This window comes from Chaetodon trifascialis (assembly GCF_039877785.1).
Source record: "Chaetodon trifascialis isolate fChaTrf1 chromosome 24 unlocalized genomic scaffold, fChaTrf1.hap1 SUPER_24_unloc_1, whole genome shotgun sequence".
Classification (NCBI taxonomy): Eukaryota; Metazoa; Chordata; class Actinopteri; order Chaetodontiformes; family Chaetodontidae; genus Chaetodon; species Chaetodon trifascialis.
The window spans coordinates 1,364,293-1,379,268 of NW_027255838.1; the positions used below are offsets into that span (position 1 = coordinate 1,364,293).

The 14,976-nt window shown below is 47.6% G+C and overlaps 12 non-coding genes and 8 pseudogenes across 12 annotated transcripts; all 20 read left to right on the top strand.

Moving 5' to 3' along the window:
* The first annotated feature begins 3 nt into the window (after window positions 1-3).
* LOC139328271 (5S ribosomal RNA) lies at window positions 4-122 on the top strand. The gene has a single exon (XR_011601856.1). It is a non-coding gene; the product is annotated as a 5S ribosomal RNA (ribosomal RNA).
* Window positions 123-694: 572 nt separating this feature from the next.
* Window positions 695-803, top strand: LOC139328398 (5S ribosomal RNA; annotated as a pseudogene).
* Window positions 804-1,375: 572 nt separating this feature from the next.
* LOC139328399 (5S ribosomal RNA) lies at window positions 1,376-1,484 on the top strand (annotated as a pseudogene).
* A 591-nt stretch (window positions 1,485-2,075) lies between these two features.
* LOC139328272 (5S ribosomal RNA) lies at window positions 2,076-2,194 on the top strand. The gene has a single exon (XR_011601857.1). It is a non-coding gene; the product is annotated as a 5S ribosomal RNA (ribosomal RNA).
* A 591-nt stretch (window positions 2,195-2,785) lies between these two features.
* On the top strand, window positions 2,786-2,904 carry LOC139328274 (5S ribosomal RNA). The gene has a single exon (XR_011601859.1). It is a non-coding gene; the product is annotated as a 5S ribosomal RNA (ribosomal RNA).
* A 591-nt stretch (window positions 2,905-3,495) lies between these two features.
* LOC139328420 (5S ribosomal RNA) lies at window positions 3,496-3,604 on the top strand (annotated as a pseudogene).
* Window positions 3,605-4,176: 572 nt separating this feature from the next.
* LOC139328275 (5S ribosomal RNA) lies at window positions 4,177-4,295 on the top strand. The gene has a single exon (XR_011601860.1). It is a non-coding gene; the product is annotated as a 5S ribosomal RNA (ribosomal RNA).
* Window positions 4,296-4,867: 572 nt separating this feature from the next.
* On the top strand, window positions 4,868-4,976 carry LOC139328400 (5S ribosomal RNA; annotated as a pseudogene).
* A 572-nt stretch (window positions 4,977-5,548) lies between these two features.
* LOC139328401 (5S ribosomal RNA) lies at window positions 5,549-5,657 on the top strand (annotated as a pseudogene).
* A 572-nt stretch (window positions 5,658-6,229) lies between these two features.
* LOC139328402 (5S ribosomal RNA) lies at window positions 6,230-6,338 on the top strand (annotated as a pseudogene).
* A 591-nt stretch (window positions 6,339-6,929) lies between these two features.
* On the top strand, window positions 6,930-7,048 carry LOC139328276 (5S ribosomal RNA). Its single transcript, XR_011601861.1, has one exon. It is a non-coding gene; the product is annotated as a 5S ribosomal RNA (ribosomal RNA).
* Window positions 7,049-7,639: 591 nt separating this feature from the next.
* On the top strand, window positions 7,640-7,758 carry LOC139328277 (5S ribosomal RNA). The gene has a single exon (XR_011601862.1). It is a non-coding gene; the product is annotated as a 5S ribosomal RNA (ribosomal RNA).
* A 591-nt stretch (window positions 7,759-8,349) lies between these two features.
* On the top strand, window positions 8,350-8,468 carry LOC139328278 (5S ribosomal RNA). The gene has a single exon (XR_011601863.1). It is a non-coding gene; the product is annotated as a 5S ribosomal RNA (ribosomal RNA).
* Window positions 8,469-9,059: 591 nt separating this feature from the next.
* On the top strand, window positions 9,060-9,178 carry LOC139328279 (5S ribosomal RNA). The gene has a single exon (XR_011601864.1). It is a non-coding gene; the product is annotated as a 5S ribosomal RNA (ribosomal RNA).
* Window positions 9,179-9,769: 591 nt separating this feature from the next.
* On the top strand, window positions 9,770-9,878 carry LOC139328403 (5S ribosomal RNA; annotated as a pseudogene).
* A 572-nt stretch (window positions 9,879-10,450) lies between these two features.
* Window positions 10,451-10,559, top strand: LOC139328404 (5S ribosomal RNA; annotated as a pseudogene).
* A 591-nt stretch (window positions 10,560-11,150) lies between these two features.
* Window positions 11,151-11,269, top strand: LOC139328313 (5S ribosomal RNA). Its single transcript, XR_011601897.1, has one exon. It is a non-coding gene; the product is annotated as a 5S ribosomal RNA (ribosomal RNA).
* Window positions 11,270-11,860: 591 nt separating this feature from the next.
* On the top strand, window positions 11,861-11,979 carry LOC139328280 (5S ribosomal RNA). The gene has a single exon (XR_011601865.1). It is a non-coding gene; the product is annotated as a 5S ribosomal RNA (ribosomal RNA).
* Window positions 11,980-12,570: 591 nt separating this feature from the next.
* On the top strand, window positions 12,571-12,689 carry LOC139328281 (5S ribosomal RNA). The gene has a single exon (XR_011601866.1). It is a non-coding gene; the product is annotated as a 5S ribosomal RNA (ribosomal RNA).
* A 591-nt stretch (window positions 12,690-13,280) lies between these two features.
* LOC139328282 (5S ribosomal RNA) lies at window positions 13,281-13,399 on the top strand. Its single transcript, XR_011601867.1, has one exon. It is a non-coding gene; the product is annotated as a 5S ribosomal RNA (ribosomal RNA).
* Window positions 13,400-14,976: the final 1,577 nt, after the last annotated feature.

Consider the following 14,976-nt stretch of genomic DNA (forward strand, 5'->3'; position numbering starts at 1 on the left):
GTGGCTTACGGCCATACCAGCCTGACAACGCCCGATCTCGTCCGATCTCGGAAGCTAAGCAGGGTCGGGCCTGGTTAGTACTTGGATGGGAGACCGCCTGGGAATACCAGGTGCTGTAAGCCTTTTCTTCACGACTTCGGTGCAATGGCCGTCCACACTGAGAAGAAAGTAGCACCACGGAACAGGGGGCTTGCAACACACAAGTGAAACCATGAGAGGCTGCTCCCGCAGAACAGGAGCAGAAAAGAAGCGCAGTATGTCGTCGGTAATAAGAGCTCTCTGTATCCTCCTCAAGAAGGGCAGAGGTGAATCCACGCATCCCAACAGACAATAAAACAGCATAAAAAAGGAAATCAACAACATATGTGTCTACGTGATATCATACAAAAAGACTATGACAAATAATATTGCCTTGGCAAGGATGGCTCATGCTGGTGATAACAAATTTCTCCGAAAGAAGCACGTGTAAGCTGTTGGTTAGGGGGCACATTGAACTTTGCTCCATCAGGCCCGTGTGTGCAAAGAAAAGTATATCCATTGATTGACTTGTCTCCGTTGGAAATCAGATTTGTTGGAGTGAAGAATAAAAGCGGCCTCGACATTTGGAAAGACGTGAAAGGAGCGAGCCCTCACACCCCAGACTGTACATAGCGAGGGCACATGTATAAAAAGCTTGTGCGCATCAGCCTTTGTGGCTTACGGCCATACCAGCCTGACAACGCCCGATCTCGGAAGCTAAGCAGGGTCGGGCCTGGTTAGTACTTGGATGGGAGACCGCCTGGGAATACCAGGTGCTGTAAGCCTTTTCTTCTCGACTTCGGTGCGATGGCCGTCCACACTGAGAAGAAAGTAGCACCACGGAACAGGGGGCTTGCAACACACAAGTGAAACCATGAGAGGCTGCTCCCGCAGAACAGGAGCAGAAAAGAAGCGCAGTATGTCGTCGGTAATAAGAGCTCTCTGTATCCTCCTCAAGAAGGGCAGAGGTGAATCCACGCATCCCAACAGACAATAAAACAGCATAAAAAAGGAAATCAACGACATATGTGTCTACGTGATATCATACAAAAAGACTATGACAAATAATATTGCCTTGGCAAGGTTGGCTCATGCTGGTGATAACAAATTTCTCCGAAAGAAGCACGTGTAAGCTGTTGGTTAGGGGGCACATTGAACTTTGCTCCATCAGGCCCGTGTGTGCAAAGAAAAGTATATCCATTGATTGACTTGTCTCCGTTGGACATCAGATTTGTTGGAGTGAAGAATAAAAGCGGCCTCGACATTTGGAAAGACGTGAAAGGAGCGAGCCCTCACACCCCAGACTGTACATAGCGAGGGCACATGTATAAAAAGCTTGTGCGCATCAGCCTTTGTGGCTTACGGCCATACCAGCCTGACAACGCCCGATCTCGGAAGCTAAGCAGGGTCGGGCCTGGTTAGTACTTGGATGGGAGACCGCCTGGGAATACCAGGTGCTGTAAGCCTTTTCTGGTGCTGTAAGCCTTTTCTTCTCGACTTCGGTGCGATGGCCGTCCACACTGAGAAGAAAGTAGCACCACGGAACAGGGGGCTTGCAACACACAAGTGAAACCATGAGAGGCTGCTCCCGCAGAACAGGAGCAGAAAAGAAGCGCAGTATGTCGTCGGTAATAAGAGCTCTCTGTATCCTCCTCAAGAAGGGCAGAGGTGAATCCACGCATCCCAACAGACAATAAAACAGCATAAAAAAGGAAATCAACAACATATGTGTCTACGTGATATCATACAAAAAGACTATGACAAATAATATTGCCTTGGCAAGGATGGCTCATGCTGGTGATAACAAATTTCTCCGAAAGAAGCACGTGTAAGCTGTTGGTTAGGGGGCACATTGAACTTTGCTCCATCAGGCCCGTGTGTGCAAAGAAAAGTATATCCATTGATTGACTTGTCTCCGTTGGAAATCAGATTTGTTGGAGTGAAGAATAAAAGCGGCCTCGACATTTGGAAAGACGTGAAAGGAGCGAGCCCTCACACCCCAGACTGTACATAGCGAGGGCACATGTATAAAAAGCTTGTGCGCATCAGCCTTTGTGGCTTACGGCCATACCAGCCTGACAACGCCCGATCTCGTCCGATCTCGGAAGCTAAGCAGGGTCGGGCCTGGTTAGTACTTGGATGGGAGACCGCCTGGGAATACCAGGTGCTGTAAGCCTTTTCTGGTGCTGTAAGCCTTTTCTTCTCGACTTCGGTGCGATGGCCGTCCACACTGAGAAGAAAGTAGCACCACGGAACAGGGGGCTTGCAACACACAAGTGAAACCATGAGAGGCTGCTCCCGCAGAACAGGAGCAGAAAAGAAGCGCAGTATGTCGTCGGTAATAAGAGCTCTCTGTATCCTCCTCAAGAAGGGCAGAGGTGAATCCACGCATCCCAACAGACAATAAAACAGCATAAAAAAGGAAATCAACAACATATGTGTCTACGTGATATCATACAAAAAGACTATGACAAATAATATTGCCTTGGCAAGGATGGCTCATGCTGGTGATAACAAATTTCTCCGAAAGAAGCACGTGTAAGCTGTTGGTTAGGGGGCACATTGAACTTTGCTCCATCAGGCCCGTGTGTGCAAAGAAAAGTATATCCATTGATTGACTTGTCTCCGTTGGACATCAGATTTGTTGGAGTGAAGAATAAAAGCGGCCTCGACATTTGGAAAGACGTGAAAGGAGCGAGCCCTCACACCCCAGACTGTACATAGCGAGGGCACATGTATAAAAAGCTTGTGCGCATCAGCCTTTGTGGCTTACGGCCATACCAGCCTGACAACGCCCGATCTCGTCCGATCTCGGAAGCTAAGCAGGGTCGGGCCTGGTTAGTACTTGGATGGGAGACCGCCTGGGAATACCAGGTGCTGTAAGCCTTTTCTGGTGCTGTAAGCCTTTTCTTCTCGACTTCGGTGCGATGGCCGTCCACACTGAGAAGAAAGTAGCACCACGGAACAGGGGGCTTGCAACACACAAGTGAAACCATGAGAGGCTGCTCCCGCAGAACAGGAGCAGAAAAGAAGCGCAGTATGTCGTCGGTAATAAGAGCTCTCTGTATCCTCCTCAAGAAGGGCAGAGGTGAATCCACGCATCCCAACAGACAATAAAACAGCATAAAAAAGGAAATCAACAACATATGTGTCTGCGTGATATCATACAAAAAGACTATGACAAATAATATTGCCTTGGCAAGGATGGCTCATGCTGGTGATAACAAATTTCTCCGAAAGAAGCACGTGTAAGCTGTTGGTTAGGGGGCACATTGAACTTTGCTCCATCAGGCCCGTGTGTGCAAAGAAAAGTATATCCATTGATTGACTTGTCTCCGTTGGAAATCAGATTTGTTGGAGTGAAGAATAAAAGCGGCCTCGACATTTGGAAAGACGTGAAAGGAGCGAGCCCTCACACCCCAGACTGTACATAGCGAGGGCACATGTATAAAAAGCTTGTGCGCATCAGCCTTTGTGGCTTACGGCCATACCAGCCTGACAACGCCCGATCTCGGAAGCTAAGCAGGGTCGGGCCTGGTTAGTACTTGGATGAGAGACCGCCTGGGAATACCAGGTGCTGTAAGCCTTTTCTTCTCGACTTCGGTGCGATGGCCGTCCACACTGAGAAGAAAGTAGCACCACGGAACAGGGGGCTTGCAACACACAAGTGAAACCATGAGAGGCTGCTCCCGCAGAACAGGAGCAGAAAAGAAGCGCAGTATGTCGTCGGTAATAAGAGCTCTCTGTATCCTCCTCAAGAAGGGCAGAGGTGAATCCACGCATCCCAACAGACAATAAAACAGCATAAAAAAGGAAATCAACGACATATGTGTCTACGTGATATCATACAAAAAGACTATGACAAATAATATTGCCTTGGCAAGGTTGGCTCATGCTGGTGATAACAAATTTCTCCGAAAGAAGCACGTGTAAGCTGTTGGTTAGGGGGCACATTGAACTTTGCTCCATCAGGCCCGTGTGTGCAAAGAAAAGTATATCCATTGATTGACTTGTCTCCGTTGGACATCAGATTTGTTGGAGTGAAGAATAAAAGCGGCCTCGACATTTGGAAAGACGTGAAAGGAGCGAGCCCTCACACCCCAGACTGTACATAGCGAGGGCACATGTATAAAAAGCTTGTGCGCATCAGCCTTTGTGGCTTACGGCCATACCAGCCTGACAACGCCCGATCTCGTCCGATCTCGGAAGCTAAGCAGGGTCGGGCCTGGTTAGTACTTGGATGGGAGACCGCCTGGGAATACCAGGTGCTGTAAGCCTTTTCTTCACGACTTCGGTGCAATGGCCGTCCACACTGAGAAGAAAGTAGCACCACGGAACAGGGGGCTTGCAACACACAAGTGAAACCATGAGAGGCTGCTCCCGCAGAACAGGAGCAGAAAAGAAGCGCAGTATGTCGTCGGTAATAAGAGCTCTCTGTATCCTCCTCAAGAAGGGCAGAGGTGAATCCACGCATCCCAACAGACAATAAAACAGCATAAAAAAGGAAATCAACAACATATGTGTCTACGTGATATCATACAAAAAGACTATGACAAATAATATTGCCTTGGCAAGGATGGCTCATGCTGGTGATAACAAATTTCTCCGAAAGAAGCACGTGTAAGCTGTTGGTTAGGGGGCACATTGAACTTTGCTCCATCAGGCCCGTGTGTGCAAAGAAAAGTATATCCATTGATTGACTTGTCTCCGTTGGAAATCAGATTTGTTGGAGTGAAGAATAAAAGCGGCCTCGACATTTGGAAAGACGTGAAAGGAGCGAGCCCTCACACCCCAGACTGTACATAGCGAGGGCACATGTATAAAAAGCTTGTGCGCATCAGCCTTTGTGGCTTACGGCCATACCAGCCTGACAACGCCCGATCTCGGAAGCTAAGCAGGGTCGGGCCTGGTTAGTACTTGGATGGGAGACCGCCTGGGAATACCAGGTGCTGTAAGCCTTTTCTTCTCGACTTCGGTGCGATGGCCGTCCACACTGAGAAGAAAGTAGCACCACGGAACAGGGGGCTTGCAACACACAAGTGAAACCATGAGAGGCTGCTCCCGCAGAACAGGAGCAGAAAAGAAGCGCAGTATGTCGTCGGTAATAAGAGCTCTCTGTATCCTCCTCAAGAAGGGCAGAGGTGAATCCACGCATCCCAACAGACAATAAAACAGCATAAAAAAGGAAATCAACGACATATGTGTCTACGTGATATCATACAAAAAGACTATGACAAATAATATTGCCTTGGCAAGGTTGGCTCATGCTGGTGATAACAAATTTCTCCGAAAGAAGCACGTGTAAGCTGTTGGTTAGGGGGCACATTGAACTTTGCTCCATCAGGCCCGTGTGTGCAAAGAAAAGTATATCCATTGATTGACTTGTCTCCGTTGGAAATCAGATTTGTTGGAGTGAAGAATAAAAGCGGCCTCGACATTTGGAAAGACGTGAAAGGAGCGAGCCCTCACACCCCAGACTGTACATAGCGAGGGCACATGTATAAAAAGCTTGTGCGCATCAGCCTTTGTGGCTTACGGCCATACCAGCCTGACAACGCCCGATCTCGGAAGCTAAGCAGGGTCGGGCCTGGTTAGTACTTGGATGGGAGACCGCCTGGGAATACCAGGTGCTGTAAGCCTTTTCTTCTCGACTTCGGTGCGATGGCCGTCCACACTGAGAAGAAAGTAGCACCACGGAACAGGGGGCTTGCAACACACAAGTGAAACCATGAGAGGCTGCTCCCGCAGAACAGGAGCAGAAAAGAAGCGCAGTATGTCGTCGGTAATAAGAGCTCTCTGTATCCTCCTCAAGAAGGGCAGAGGTGAATCCACGCATCCCAACAGACAATAAAACAGCATAAAAAAGGAAATCAACGACATATGTGTCTACGTGATATCATACAAAAAGACTATGACAAATAATATTGCCTTGGCAAGGTTGGCTCATGCTGGTGATAACAAATTTCTCCGAAAGAAGCACGTGTAAGCTGTTGGTTAGGGGGCACATTGAACTTTGCTCCATCAGGCCCGTGTGTGCAAAGAAAAGTATATCCATTGATTGACTTGTCTCCGTTGGACATCAGATTTGTTGGAGTGAAGAATAAAAGCGGCCTCGACATTTGGAAAGACGTGAAAGGAGCGAGCCCTCACACCCCAGACTGTACATAGCGAGGGCACATGTATAAAAAGCTTGTGCGCATCAGCCTTTGTGGCTTACGGCCATACCAGCCTGACAACGCCCGATCTCGGAAGCTAAGCAGGGTCGGGCCTGGTTAGTACTTGGATGGGAGACCGCCTGGGAATACCAGGTGCTGTAAGCCTTTTCTGGTGCTGTAAGCCTTTTCTTCTCGACTTCGGTGCGATGGCCGTCCACACTGAGAAGAAAGTAGCACCACGGAACAGGGGGCTTGCAACACACAAGTGAAACCATGAGAGGCTGCTCCCGCAGAACAGGAGCAGAAAAGAAGCGCAGTATGTCGTCGGTAATAAGAGCTCTCTGTATCCTCCTCAAGAAGGGCAGAGGTGAATCCACGCATCCCAACAGACAATAAAACAGCATAAAAAAGGAAATCAACAACATATGTGTCTACGTGATATCATACAAAAAGACTATGACAAATAATATTGCCTTGGCAAGGATGGCTCATGCTGGTGATAACAAATTTCTCCGAAAGAAGCACGTGTAAGCTGTTGGTTAGGGGGCACATTGAACTTTGCTCCATCAGGCCCGTGTGTGCAAAGAAAAGTATATCCATTGATTGACTTGTCTCCGTTGGAAATCAGATTTGTTGGAGTGAAGAATAAAAGCGGCCTCGACATTTGGAAAGACGTGAAAGGAGCGAGCCCTCACACCCCAGACTGTACATAGCGAGGGCACATGTATAAAAAGCTTGTGCGCATCAGCCTTTGTGGCTTACGGCCATACCAGCCTGACAACGCCCGATCTCGTCCGATCTCGGAAGCTAAGCAGGGTCGGGCCTGGTTAGTACTTGGATGGGAGACCGCCTGGGAATACCAGGTGCTGTAAGCCTTTTCTGGTGCTGTAAGCCTTTTCTTCTCGACTTCGGTGCGATGGCCGTCCACACTGAGAAGAAAGTAGCACCACGGAACAGGGGGCTTGCAACACACAAGTGAAACCATGAGAGGCTGCTCCCGCAGAACAGGAGCAGAAAAGAAGCGCAGTATGTCGTCGGTAATAAGAGCTCTCTGTATCCTCCTCAAGAAGGGCAGAGGTGAATCCACGCATCCCAACAGACAATAAAACAGCATAAAAAAGGAAATCAACAACATATGTGTCTACGTGATATCATACAAAAAGACTATGACAAATAATATTGCCTTGGCAAGGATGGCTCATGCTGGTGATAACAAATTTCTCCGAAAGAAGCACGTGTAAGCTGTTGGTCAGGGGGCACATTGAACTTTGCTCCATCAGGCCCGTGTGTGCAAAGAAAAGTATATCCATTGATTGACTTGTCTCCGTTGGACATCAGATTTGTTGGAGTGAAGAATAAAAGCGGCCTCGACATTTGGAAAGACGTGAAAGGAGCGAGCCCTCACACCCCAGAGTGTACATAGCGAGGGCACATGTATAAAAAGCTTGTGCGCATCAGCCTTTGTGGCTTACGGCCATACCAGCCTGACAACGCCCGATCTCGTCCGATCTCGGAAGCTAAGCAGGGTCGGGCCTGGTTAGTACTTGGATGGGAGACCGCCTGGGAATACCAGGTGCTGTAAGCCTTTTCTGGTGCTGTAAGCCTTTTCTTCTCGACTTCGGTGCGATGGCCGTCCACACTGAGAAGAAAGTAGCACCACGGAACAGGGGGCTTGCAACACACAAGTGAAACCATGAGAGGCTGCTCCCGCAGAACAGGAGCAGAAAAGAAGCGCAGTATGTCGTCGGTAATAAGAGCTCTCTGTATCCTCCTCAAGAAGGGCAGAGGTGAATCCACGCATCCCAACAGACAATAAAACAGCATAAAAAAGGAAATCAACGACATATGTGTCTACGTGATATCATACAAAAAGACTATGACAAATAATATTGCCTTGGCAAGGTTGGCTCATGCTGGTGATAACAAATTTCTCCGAAAGAAGCACGTGTAAGCTGTTGGTTAGGGGGCACATTGAACTTTGCTCCATCAGGCCCGTGTGTGCAAAGAAAAGTATATCCATTGATTGACTTGTCTCCGTTGGACATCAGATTTGTTGGAGTGAAGAATAAAAGCGGCCTCGACATTTGGAAAGACGTGAAAGGAGCGAGCCCTCACACCCCAGACTGTACATAGCGAGGGCACATGTATAAAAAGCTTGTGCGCATCAGCCTTTGTGGCTTACGGCCATACCAGCCTGACAACGCCCGATCTCGTCCGATCTCGGAAGCTAAGCAGGGTCGGGCCTGGTTAGTACTTGGATGGGAGACCGCCTGGGAATACCAGGTGCTGTAAGCCTTTTCTGGTGCTGTAAGCCTTTTCTTCTCGACTTCGGTGCGATGGCCGTCCACACTGAGAAGAAAGTAGCACCACGGAACAGGGGGCTTGCAACACACAAGTGAAACCATGAGAGGCTGCTCCCGCAGAACAGGAGCAGAAAAGAAGCGCAGTATGTCGTCGGTAATAAGAGCTCTCTGTATCCTCCTCAAGAAGGGCAGAGGTGAATCCACGCATCCCAACAGACAATAAAACAGCATAAAAAAGGAAATCAACAACATATGTGTCTACGTGATATCATACAAAAAGACTATGACAAATAATATTGCCTTGGCAAGGATGGCTCATGCTGGTGATAACAAATTTCTCCGAAAGAAGCACGTGTAAGCTGTTGGTTAGGGGGCACATTGAACTTTGCTCCATCAGGCCCGTGTGTGCAAAGAAAAGTATATCCATTGATTGACTTGTCTCCGTTGGACATCAGATTTGTTGGAGTGAAGAATAAAAGCGGCCTCGACATTTGGAAAGACGTGAAAGGAGCGAGCCCTCACACCCCAGACTGTACATAGCGAGGGCACATGTATAAAAAGCTTGTGCGCATCAGCCTTTGTGGCTTACGGCCATACCAGCCTGACAACGCCCGATCTCGTCCGATCTCGGAAGCTAAGCAGGGTCGGGCCTGGTTAGTACTTGGATGGGAGACCGCCTGGGAATACCAGGTGCTGTAAGCCTTTTCTGGTGCTGTAAGCCTTTTCTTCTCGACTTCGGTGCGATGGCCGTCCACACTGAGAAGAAAGTAGCACCACGGAACAGGGGGCTTGCAACACACAAGTGAAACCATGAGAGGCTGCTCCCGCAGAACAGGAGCAGAAAAGAAGCGCAGTATGTCGTCGGTAATAAGAGCTCTCTGTATCCTCCTCAAGAAGGGCAGAGGTGAATCCACGCATCCCAACAGACAATAAAACAGCATAAAAAAGGAAATCAACAACATATGTGTCTACGTGATATCATACAAAAAGACTATGACAAATAATATTGCCTTGGCAAGGATGGCTCATGCTGGTGATAACAAATTTCTCCGAAAGAAGCACGTGTAAGCTGTTGGTTAGGGGGCACATTGAACTTTGCTCCATCAGGCCCGTGTGTGCAAAGAAAAGTATATCCATTGATTGACTTGTCTCCGTTGGAAATCAGATTTGTTGGAGTGAAGAATAAAAGCGGCCTCGACATTTGGAAAGACGTGAAAGGAGCGAGCCCTCACACCCCAGACTGTACATAGCGAGGGCACATGTATAAAAAGCTTGTGCGCATCAGCCTTTGTGGCTTACGGCCATACCAGCCTGACAACGCCCGATCTCGGAAGCTAAGCAGGGTCGGGCCTGGTTAGTACTTGGATGGGAGACCGCCTGGGAATACCAGGTGCTGTAAGCCTTTTCTTCTCGACTTCGGTGCGATGGCCGTCCACACTGAGAAGAAAGTAGCACCACGGAACAGGGGGCTTGCAACACACAAGTGAAACCATGAGAGGCTGCTCCCGCAGAACAGGAGCAGAAAAGAAGCGCAGTATGTCGTCGGTAATAAGAGCTCTCTGTATCCTCCTCAAGAAGGGCAGAGGTGAATCCACGCATCCCAACAGACAATAAAACAGCATAAAAAAGGAAATCAACGACATATGTGTCTACGTGATATCATACAAAAAGACTATGACAAATAATATTGCCTTGGCAAGGTTGGCTCATGCTGGTGATAACAAATTTCTCCGAAAGAAGCACGTGTAAGCTGTTGGTTAGGGGGCACATTGAACTTTGCTCCATCAGGCCCGTGTGTGCAAAGAAAAGTATATCCATTGATTGACTTGTCTCCGTTGGACATCAGATTTGTTGGAGTGAAGAATAAAAGCGGCCTCGACATTTGGAAAGACGTGAAAGGAGCGAGCCCTCACACCCCAGACTGTACATAGCGAGGGCACATGTATAAAAAGCTTGTGCGCATCAGCCTTTGTGGCTTACGGCCATACCAGCCTGACAACGCCCGATCTCGGAAGCTAAGCAGGGTCGGGCCTGGTTAGTACTTGGATGGGAGACCGCCTGGGAATACCAGGTGCTGTAAGCCTTTTCTGGTGCTGTAAGCCTTTTCTTCTCGACTTCGGTGCGATGGCCGTCCACACTGAGAAGAAAGTAGCACCACGGAACAGGGGGCTTGCAACACACAAGTGAAACCATGAGAGGCTGCTCCCGCAGAACAGGAGCAGAAAAGAAGCGCAGTATGTCGTCGGTAATAAGAGCTCTCTGTATCCTCCTCAAGAAGGGCAGAGGTGAATCCACGCATCCCAACAGACAATAAAACAGCATAAAAAAGGAAATCAACAACATATGTGTCTACGTGATATCATACAAAAAGACTATGACAAATAATATTGCCTTGGCAAGGATGGCTCATGCTGGTGATAACAAATTTCTCCGAAAGAAGCACGTGTAAGCTGTTGGTTAGGGGGCACATTGAACTTTGCTCCATCAGGCCCGTGTGTGCAAAGAAAAGTATATCCATTGATTGACTTGTCTCCGTTGGAAATCAGATTTGTTGGAGTGAAGAATAAAAGCGGCCTCGACATTTGGAAAGACGTGAAAGGAGCGAGCCCTCACACCCCAGAGTGTACATAGCGAGGGCACATGTATAAAAAGCTTGTGCGCATCAGCCTTTGTGGCTTACGGCCATACCAGCCTGACAACGCCCGATCTCGTCCGATCTCGGAAGCTAAGTAGGGTCGGGCCTGGTTAGTACTTGGATGGGAGACCGCCTGGGAATACCAGGTGCTGTAAGCCTTTTCTGGTGCTGTAAGCCTTTTCTTCTCGACTTCGGTGCGATGGCCGTCCACACTGAGAAGAAAGTAGCACCACGGAACAGGGGGCTTGCAACACACAAGTGAAACCATGAGAGGCTGCTCCCGCAGAACAGGAGCAGAAAAGAAGCGCAGTATGTCGTCGGTAATAAGAGCTCTCTGTATCCTCCTCAAGAAGGGCAGAGGTGAATCCACGCATCCCAACAGACAATAAAACAGCATAAAAAAGGAAATCAACAACATATGTGTCTACGTGATATCATACAAAAAGACTATGACAAATAATATTGCCTTGGCAAGGATGGCTCATGCTGGTGATAACAAATTTCTCCGAAAGAAGCACGTGTAAGCTGTTGGTCAGGGGGCACATTGAACTTTGCTCCATCAGGCCCGTGTGTGCAAAGAAAAGTATATCCATTGATTGACTTGTCTCCGTTGGACATCAGATTTGTTGGAGTGAAGAATAAAAGCGGCCTCGACATTTGGAAAGACGTGAAAGGAGCGAGCCCTCACACCCCAGAGTGTACATAGCGAGGGCACATGTATAAAAAGCTTGTGCGCATCAGCCTTTGTGGCTTACGGCCATACCAGCCTGACAACGCCCGATCTCGTCCGATCTCGGAAGCTAAGCAGGGTCGGGCCTGGTTAGTACTTGGATGGGAGACCGCCTGGGAATACCAGGTGCTGTAAGCCTTTTCTGGTGCTGTAAGCCTTTTCTTCTCGACTTCGGTGCGATGGCCGTCCACACTGAGAAGAAAGTAGCACCACGGAACAGGGGGCTTGCAACACACAAGTGAAACCATGAGAGGCTGCTCCCGCAGAACAGGAGCAGAAAAGAAGCGCAGTATGTCGTCGGTAATAAGAGCTCTCTGTATCCTCCTCAAGAAGGGCAGAGGTGAATCCACGCATCCCAACAGACAATAAAACAGCATAAAAAAGGAAATCAACGACATATGTGTCTACGTGATATCATACAAAAAGACTATGACAAATAATATTGCCTTGGCAAGGATGGCTCATGCTGGTGATAACAAATTTCTCCGAAAGAAGCACGTGTAAGCTGTTGGTCAGGGGGCACATTGAACTTTGCTCCATCAGGCCCGTGTGTGCAAAGAAAAGTATATCCATTGATTGACTTGTCTCCGTTGGACATCAGATTTGTTGGAGTGAAGAATAAAAGCGGCCTCGACATTTGGAAAGACGTGAAAGGAGCGAGCCCTCACACCCCAGAGTGTACATAGCGAGGGCACATGTATAAAAAGCTTGTGCGCATCAGCCTTTGTGGCTTACGGCCATACCAGCCTGACAACGCCCGATCTCGTCCGATCTCGGAAGCTAAGCAGGGTCGGGCCTGGTTAGTACTTGGATGGGAGACCGCCTGGGAATACCAGGTGCTGTAAGCCTTTTCTGGTGCTGTAAGCCTTTTCTTCTCGACTTCGGTGCGATGGCCGTCCACACTGAGAAGAAAGTAGCACCACGGAACAGGGGGCTTGCAACACACAAGTGAAACCATGAGAGGCTGCTCCCGCAGAACAGGAGCAGAAAAGAAGCGCAGTATGTCGTCCGTAATAAGAGCTCTCTGTATCCTCCTCAAGAAGGGCAGAGGTGAATCCACGCATCCCAACAGACAATAAAACAGCATAAAAAAGGAAATCAACGACATATGTGTCTACGTGATATCATACAAAAAGACTATGACAAATAATATTGCCTTGGCAAGGTTGGCTCATGCTGGTGATAACAAATTTCTCCGAAAGAAGCACGTGTAAGCTGTTGGTTAGGGGGCACATTGAACTTTGCTCCATCAGGCCCGTGTGTGCAAAGAAAAGTATATCCATTGATTGACTTGTCTCCGTTGGACATCAGATTTGTTGGAGTGAAGAATAAAAGCGGCCTCGACATTTGGAAAGACGTGAAAGGAGCGAGCCCTCACACCCCAGACTGTACATAGCGAGGGCACATGTATAAAAAGCTTGTGCGCATCAGCCTTTGTGGCTTACGGCCATACCAGCCTGACAACGCCCGATCTCGTCCGATCTCGGAAGCTAAGCAGGGTCGGGCCTGGTTAGTACTTGGATGGGAGACCGCCTGGGAATACCAGGTGCTGTAAGCCTTTTCTGGTGCTGTAAGCCTTTTCTTCTCGACTTCGGTGCGATGGCCGTCCACACTGAGAAGAAAGTAGCACCACGGAACAGGGGGCTTGCAACACACAAGTGAAACCATGAGAGGCTGCTCCCGCAGAACAGGAGCAGAAAAGAAGCATGTATAACCACCTGGCAGTTTGTGCTAGAATGGAAAGCTTATACTTGTTTGAAAGAAGAGAATCTAAGCTTTAAGATGAGGTATTACTCAAGTCAATCAGATCTTGCTAACCCATGGCACAGGTGAAATAATACAGACCTCATTTTAAAGCTTAGATTTGACCTTCTGACCCAGTTCTGAACGCGGCCTGAAATTGACCAAACTAAATATTGCACTACTAATCGGGAGTTTGTGCTAGAATGGAAAGCTTATACTTGTTTGAAAGAAGAAAATCGAAGCTTTAAGATGAGGTATTACTCAAGTCAATCAGATCTTGCTAACCCATGGCACAGGTGAAATAATACAGACCTCATTTTAAAGCTTAGATTTGACCTTCTGACCCAGCTCTGAACGCGGCCTGAAATTGACCAAACTAAATATTTAATTGCCAACTGGCAGTTTGTGCTAGAATGGAAAGCTTATACTTGTTTGAAAGAAGAGAATCTAAGCTTTAAAATGAGGTGTTACTCAAGTTAATCAGACCTTGCTAACTCATGGCACAGGTGAAATAATACGGACCTCATTTTAAAGCTTAGATTTGACCTTCTGACCCAGTTCTGAACGCGGCCTGAAATTGACCAAACTAAATATTGCACTACTAATCGGGAGTTTGTGCTAGAATGGAAAGCTTATACTTGTTTGAAAGAAGAAAATCTAAGCTTTAAGATGAGGTATTACTCAAGTCAATCAGATCTTGCTAACCCATGGCACAGGTGAAATAATACAGACCTCATTTTAAAGCTTAGATTTGACCTTCTGACCCAGCTCTGAACGCGGCCTGAAATTGACCAAACTAAATATTTAATTGCCAACTGGCAGTTTGTGCTAGAATGGAAAGCTTATACTTGTTTGAAAGAAGAAAATCTAAGCTTTAAGATGAGGTGTTACTCAAGTTAATCAGACCTTGCTAACCCATGACACAGGTAAAATAATAAGGACTACATTTGACCTTCTGACCCAGCTCTGAACACGGCCTGAAATTGACCAAACTAAATATTGCACTACTAATTGGCAGTTTGTGCTAGAATGGAAAGCTTATACTTGTTTGAAAGAAGAAAATCTAAGCTTTAAAATGAGGTGTTACTCAAGTTAATCAGACCTTGCTAACCCATGGCACAGGTGAAATAATACGGACCTCATTTTAAAGCTTAGATTTGACCTTCTGACCCAGTTCTGAACGCGGCCTGAAATTGACCGAACTAAATATCTAATTGCCAACTGGCAGTTTGTGCTAGAATGGAAAGCTTATACTTGTTTGAAAGAAGAAAATCTAAGCTTTAAGATGAGGTATTACTCAAGTCAATCAGATCTTGCTAACCCATGGCACAGGTGAAATAATACAGACCTCATTTTAAAGCTTAGATTTGACCTTCTGACCCAGTTCTGAAC